Source organism: Elephantulus edwardii, unplaced genomic scaffold, assembly GCF_000299155.1.
Source record: "Elephantulus edwardii isolate Elephantulus edwardi_28Jun2011 unplaced genomic scaffold, EleEdw1.0 scaffold00179, whole genome shotgun sequence".
Classification (NCBI taxonomy): Eukaryota; Metazoa; Chordata; class Mammalia; order Macroscelidea; family Macroscelididae; genus Elephantulus; species Elephantulus edwardii.
The window spans coordinates 1,313,920-1,321,393 of NW_006399929.1; the positions used below are offsets into that span (position 1 = coordinate 1,313,920).

General features: G+C 42.5%; 1 pseudogene; it reads right to left on the bottom strand.

Annotated features, from left to right (window-relative positions):
- Nucleotides 1-1,790: 1,790 nt before the first annotated feature.
- Nucleotides 1,791-2,256, bottom strand: LOC102856525 (annotated as a pseudogene).
- Nucleotides 2,257-7,474: the final 5,218 nt, after the last annotated feature.

A 7,474-nucleotide genomic window follows, 5' to 3' on the forward strand; every position in this document is an offset into this window, starting at 1 on the left:
ACTCTTTCCTGTTCCTTGCCATCTACCTACTAAATGCTACTATCCTAGTGATTTCCACCATTTTCCTTTCCCCCTTCAGAACATTTATAAACATCTTGCCCAGTTTTCCTTCTATTTTTACAATAATGGTCCTAGGCAGAATTTATTTCACTCAGCATAATGCTCTCTAGAGTCTACCATATTATATAGTATTTTATGTAATCATTGTTCCTCAGTGATGCATAGTATTCTAGTGTGCGAAATGCACCACAGGTTTTTCAACCCATTCATTTATGGGAGGCATTTGGGCTGTTTCCATTTTCTTGTTATTGTGACTAATACTGTTGTGAACATGGGTATACATATCTCTGTGTTTCTAATTTTTTAAAATATATATATTCCTAGCACTAGGGGAATCCCAGAACACTTGATCGTTCTAATGCGAAACTTATACTTGGACCAGGAGGCAGTCGTCAGAACAGAGCAAGGGAACACTGCATGGTTCAAAATTGGGAAGGGCGTACGCCAGGGATGCATCCTATCTCCATACCTTTTCAACCGATATGCAGAACAGATTATCCGGGAGGCTGGGCTCTATGAGGAGAAATGTGGGGTCAGGATTGGTGGACGATTTATCAACAATCTGCGTTATGCGGATGACACAACCCTGCTTGCTGAAACTGAGGAGGACCTGAAGCGCCTGCTGCAGAGTGTCAAGGACTGCAGCCTACAATATGGATTGAGGCTCAATGTCAAGAAGACAAAGATTCTCACCACTGGACCAATTGGCAGCATCAGGATGGATGGTGAAGAGATTGAGATTGTACACAGCTTTAGTTTGCTTGGCTCCATAGTCAACAGTCTTGGCACCAGCAGCCAGGAAATTAAAAGGCGCATTGCCATGGGAAAGTCTGCTGTTAGGGACCTCTCCAAAGTGCTGAAGAGCAGTGGTGTCTCTCTGGAGACGAAGGTGCATCTGATACAGGCCATGGTCTTCGCAATCACCTGTTATGCATCAGAGAGTTGGACAATGACCAAGAAGGATAGAAGGAGAACTGATGCCTTTGAGCTGTGGTGCTGGAGAAGAGTATTGAGAATACCATGGACTGCTAGGAAAATAAACAGATTTGTCCTGGAGAGGGTTAAACCGGGTGGTTCCTTGGAGGCAAGGATTCCGAGGCTCCGTCTAGCTTACTTTGGACATGTAGTGAGGAGAGACCGGTCCTTAGAGAGGGACATCATGCTTGGGAGGGTGGAGGGATGGCGCAGGAGAGGAAGGCCCTCTATGAGGTGGATTGATTCAGTGACTGGGATAACTGGGATGGGAGTGTCAGAAACAGTGCGATTGGCATAGGACAGAGCGGAGTTTAGGGCTGTTGTACATAGGGTCGCTATGAGTCACAGGCGACTCGACGGCACATAACAACAACAACAACAACAGCACTAGAATATTCCAGAGTGGCTGTACCTTTATAATCTTACCAGTCATGCACAGAGTTCCAATTTCTCCAATATTTATTGCTTGCTGTCCTGTTAAACTCTGCTACTGTTACTGGGGTGAGATGGTACTTGAAATTTTTTTTTTTAAAAAAGATAAAACATGTTTGTGTATAAAAGCATGCCAATGATCCTGCATGGCCCACATGTGGTCAGATTTGGGCCTCAGAAAGGGGTTAGACCTGAGCTGAGAAAATGGGACAGTGAGGCCCCCAATAGCCCTTAGGCTAACGCTGATGATTCCCGATGTAAGAGAAGGAAGAAGGAAGAGCAGAGTTAGGTGAGGCAGCAACTGGCTTTGGGTGAAAGACAGACTAGCCGAGGGCAGTGTCCTCAAAGGAAGTGCTTGGCTCCCAGCCATCTGTCCTTGCCAGGGCGTACTTTTGCCTCAGTGTTTTGATGAAGGAGACTTTGTCTCGATTCCAGATGCCACAGTCACAGAGCTTCTTTCTGTCCTCTGTGAGCCTCTCTCCTGTGAAGGTCAGATGGTATGTCCTCCACACGTAGGACCAGCTGATTTGCTAAACACTTCCTTCTCACTCTTGTTGTAGCTGCAAATTATCTCTGGATGGCCTTCTTTAGGTCCAGGACCATGGCATTCTGTACAACCACCACAGGGATAACCTTCCCTTCCATCTTGCACACTCGCACTATTATGGCCTGGTGAGTCTCCAGTGCTATCTGAGAAATGACCTATTCCAAAGTAACCTGGGTAGAGAGATCACAGAGTAGTATGTCCTGCAACTCCACAGCAAGATCCTTGTGGAACACATCCACCATTTCTGAGTGTAGCAGCGTCTCGTCATCACATTCATCATCAAACTCTGGTAGCAGCTTGGCCTTGGCCTTTGCCCTCTAAGACTAGGCCATCACCGGGGTCTCAACTGTGGGTGTTGTCCTGAGCAGAGCTAGTCGAGTACTGCTGGCTGCTAAGTGAAACTGGGTCACTACTCGAATATTCTTTTTACCTAAAAACAAAGCTTTTCACACATTTCTAATTAATATTTTATTGTAAATTTAAATATTTTTAAAAAATTTAATTTCTGATAAATCAGAGTTATGATCTAGATAAAGATGGCACGGGACCAAGGAAAATTTTGTTCTGTTATTATATATGTCACTACAAGTTGGAGCTGACTTGAGGAAAACTGGCAACATCATTTGATATTCTGAAGTTCTTTATTGATCATCCTATCTTACTTTTTCAGCAGTATACACACAAAGGCACCGAGGTATTTATGACATCTTGTGGTCATAAAGCTCTAAGTAGGAAAAAATACTGTTTTATAGTAACCTCAGAACAGAGCTTTCCCATTGCCATGAGAAAGTCGGCTGTTAGGGACCTCTCGAAAGTACTGAAGAGCAGTGGTGTCACTCTGGAGATTAAGGTGTGTCTGATACAGGCCATGGTCGTTGCAATCACTTGCTTTGCATCAGAGAGTTGGACAATGACTAGGGAGGACAGAAGGAGAATTGATGCCTTTGAGTTTTGGTACTGGAGAATAGTATTGAGGGCACCATGGACTGCTAAGAAAACAAACAGATTCATCCTGGAGAGGGTTAAACTGGGCTGCTCCTTGGAGGCAAGGATTCTCATGCTTTGTTTGACATACTTTGGTCATGTTGTAAGGAGAGACCGGTCCTTGGAGAAGGACATCATGCTTGGGAGGGTAGACAGCAGGCGCAGGAGGGGAAGGTCCTCTAGGAGGTGGACTGATTCAGTGACTGGGGTAATCAGGATCGGCGTGTTGGAGACAGTGAGATTGGCATAGGACAGAATAGATTTTAGGGCTGTTGCACGTAGGGTTGCTATTATTCACAAGCGACTCAATGACACATAACAACAACAACTGCTAGCAAAAACGTAGTGGTTTGAATCCACAGTGGCTCTGCTGGTGAAAGAAGGGCAATTTCACTCTCTAAAAATTAGCAGTCTCAGGAACTCAATGGAGAGCTATTACTGAATAGAAACTGACTTGATGGTAGTGGGTTTGATAAAAATATCAAAGATAGCAAGCACTGAGAATCCTTGGTCACATCAATAAGTAGATGAAAATGGAATGTATTTCTATTATTGTTGTCGGCAGGTACCATCAAATCAAGTACGATTCCTAACGACCCTATGAACAACAGATCTGAAACCTGTCCTTTCTGTGCCATCCTCATCATGTCTGATACACTTAGTCCACTGCTGTAGTCATTATGTCAATCCATCTCAATGGCAGAGGGAGATCCCTCCTCTTTTCCTGACCTCCCATCCTTCCAAGAATGACATCCTTTCTCAAAAAATAGCCTCTCCTAGTAACATGTCCAAAGTATAAATGATGAAACTTTGCCATCCTTATCTCCAGTTGCATCTTTTCTAAAACATACCTATTCATGCTTTCTTGGCAGTTTAAGGGATTTTCAGTACTCTTCTTCTGTCATCCTTATTCACTGTCTAGATCTCAGAGATCCATAGGTAAGTAATGAAAATGATTATGGCCTGAATCAAGCACACCTTAGTCTTCAAACGGACAGCATGATCTTAGGTATTTTGGAGGTCTCTGACAGCCGACTTGCCCATGGCAACACATCTTCTGATCTCTTGACGCTTCTTCCAAGTTTTATGCCAACAATCTCTAAAGCAACCTTGTTGTTTGTTGTTGCTGTTATGTGCCGTCAAGTCGCCTGCGACTCATAGCAACCCTATGTACAACAGCTCTGAATTCTGCCCTATCCTAAGCCAATCTCATGGTTTCAGACAGAATTAATTAGATTTATCCAGTCAGTAAATGAATCCATTTTATCCTGGGTCATCCTCTCCTGCACTGTTGCTCCAACCTTCCAAGCATAGCATCCTTGTCCAAGGACTAGTCCCACCTCGTCACATGCCCAAAGTATGTGAGACAGAGCTTCAAAATCCTAGCCTCCGGGGAACAGACAGATTTGTTTGTTCTCCTGGAAGTCTCCAGTATGTTCAGCACACTTCTCAATTCACAACTCAAAAGCAACCCAGTACCATGACTTATCAATATGCTGAGCAAATAATTTAAAAAGCTGGACTATATGCAGAACAATTTGGCATCAGGAATGGAAGAAGACTCATTAGCTACTTGTGCTAGGCAGATGATACAACCATGCTTGTGGAAAAATGAAGACTTAAAATACCTACTGCAGGTTATCAAAAACTACAGCCTTCAATATAAATTACATCTCAACATCAAGAAAACAAAAATCATCACCACTGGGCCAAGAGACACCCTCAAGATGCTGTTATTATGTGCCGTCAAGTCATCTGCGACTCATAGTGACCCTATGTACAACAGTCCTAAACCCTTCTCTATCTCTTGCCAATCCTGTTGTCTCTAATATGCTCATCCCCCTTATCCCAGTGACTCAATCAATCCGTCTCATCAAGGGTCTTCCTCTCTTGCGCTGTCCTTCCACCCTCACAAGCATGACTTCCCTCTCCAAGGACTGATCCCGCCTTGCAACATGTCCAAAGTATGTCAGAATCATTGCCTCCAAGGCCCAGCCTGGCTTCACTCTCTCTAGGATGAACTTGTTTGTCCTCTTAGCAGTCCCTGGTATACGCAATACTCTTCTCCAGAACCAAAGCTCAAAGGCATCAACTCTCCTTCTATCATCCCTAGTCATTGTCCAGCTCTCTGATGCACAGCAAGTAACTGCAAAGACCATGGCCTGTATCAGGCGCACCTTAGTCTCACACTGACATGGTTGTTCTTCAGTACTTTGGAGAGATCTGTGACAGCAGACTTTCCCAATGCAAAACATCAAGATAGATGGCGAAAAGATTGAAGTTGTCAACAATTTCCTTTTACTTGAATCAATAATCAGCACTGTATCAATGTTGTTTTTGCTGTTAGGTGCCATTGAGTATAACTCATAGTGACCCTATGAACAACGTATCTAAACCCTGTCCTATCCTGAGCCATCTTCACACTTCCGGACACACTAGAGTTAACTGTCACAGTCACCGTGTCAATCCACCTGGATGAGGGTCTTCCTCTCCTTCGCTGACTCCCCACCGTTTCAAGAATCATGTCCCTCTCCAAAGAACAGCCCCTCCTAGCAACATGCCCCAAGTTTGTAAGGTGAAGCCTCAGCATCCTTGCCTCCAAAAAGCACTCCAGCTGCACCCTCTCTAAGATTTATTTACTCTTTTGGCAGTCCATGGGATTATGGCAAGAGCAGTCAAGAAATCAAAAGACATATTGCATTAGGAAAATCTGCTGTCAAGGATCTCTCTAAGGTGGTAAAGAGAAATAATGTCTGTTTAAAGATGAAATTGTGCTTGATCCAAGCTACAATCTTTTCAATGACTTCCTATAAATCTGAAAGTTGGACAATGAATAAGATTGACAGAAGAATCATTGAAGCCTTTAAATTGTGTTGGAGAGGAGTAATGAATATCTCATGAAATGTCATCAGAAGAAAAAGATCTGTCTTGGGAAAAGTACAACCAGGATTACAGGTAAGGACAGTGAAACTTGGTCTCACATAGTTTAAGCATGCTGTTGGGATGGGACAGTTCCTGGAAAAGGATATCATACCAGGAAAAGTGAAGGGTTAGAGAAGGAGAGGATAATCTCCAATAAGATGGACTGATGCAGTGACTGTAACAAGCTCAAATATATTAGAGATTGTGAGGATGGTACATGGTAGGAAAAGGTTTAGATCTACTGTTCTCAGGGTTGACTCAATGGCACCTAAGGACAACCACAAATTATTAGATCCTCTTTCAAATTATCTAAGAGCAAAGAATTGGAAGCCATCTGATTTGTAGAGTTGTGATCCAAACATGAATCACTTAATTTTCCCCCCAACATATCAAGATGTCTCCTTTTGTTTGATGCCTTAAGTTTTTATTTATTTTTAAGTTATTATTTTTGAGAAGAGGTTAGTCAACCTACTCTGTAATGGACCAGACGATAAACAATTTAGGCTTTGGGGACCACAGTATCTACAACAATTACTCAGCTCTGCTGTTGTAGCATGAAAACAGTAAATACGTAAGTGAATGACTGTGGCTCTATTCTAACAAAATTTTACTACAAAAAATTTAGGGCAATGTAGAATCATTGAGAGTAATTTTACAAGAATGAGCACATCCAGGCAGCGTCTGTTAGTTGAAATATGTCAACTGGAATATCACCTATTCCTGAGGCCTTATTTTTTGTCAATTCCTTCAAAGCAGCTTGAACTTCTTCCTTCATCACCGTACGCTCTTGCTCATATGTTGTTTCATGAAATTCTTCTGTGTCTGCCAATTCCTTTTGGTTAAAGTGACTCTGTATATTCTTTCCATCTTCTTTTAATACCTCCTGGATGATTTAATATTCTGCCTGAAGCATCATTACGTATAGAAACCTAAGGTTTGAGTTTGTTCTTCAGTTCCTTGAGTTTAAGAAATGCTGAGCGAGTTCGGCTCTTTTGATTTTTTAACTCTAGCTCCCTGCACATTTCATTGTAGTATTTTACTTTGTCTTCCCACACTGCCTTTTAAAATCTTCTGTTCAGTTCTTTAATATCTTGAATTCTTCCCTGTGCTTTGGCTTCATGCTGCTCTAGTATAAAACTCAGTTTCTTCTGACATCCATTTTGGTCTTTTTTTCCTCTTCTGTCTTTGTAATGACCGTTTGCACTCTTCCTGGATGATACCTTTGACATCCTCCCACAACCCATCTTGTCTTCGCTCATTGGTGTTCAAGGCCCCAAACCTGTTCCTGAGATGGTTCTGAAATTCAGGTGGGATAGACTCAAGATCATATCTTGGTTACCATGGATTCGATTTAATTTTCCTTAGCTTGAGCTTAAACTTGCATATTGAGTAGTTGGTGGTCTGTTCCACAGTCAGCTCCTGGCCTAGTTTTCACAGCTGATATTGAGCTTCTCCAGTGATTCTTCCCACAAATGTAATCAATCTAATTCCTATGCATACCATTAGGTGAAATCCATGTTTATAAACCGTGTTTATGTTTCTTATAAAACTCCC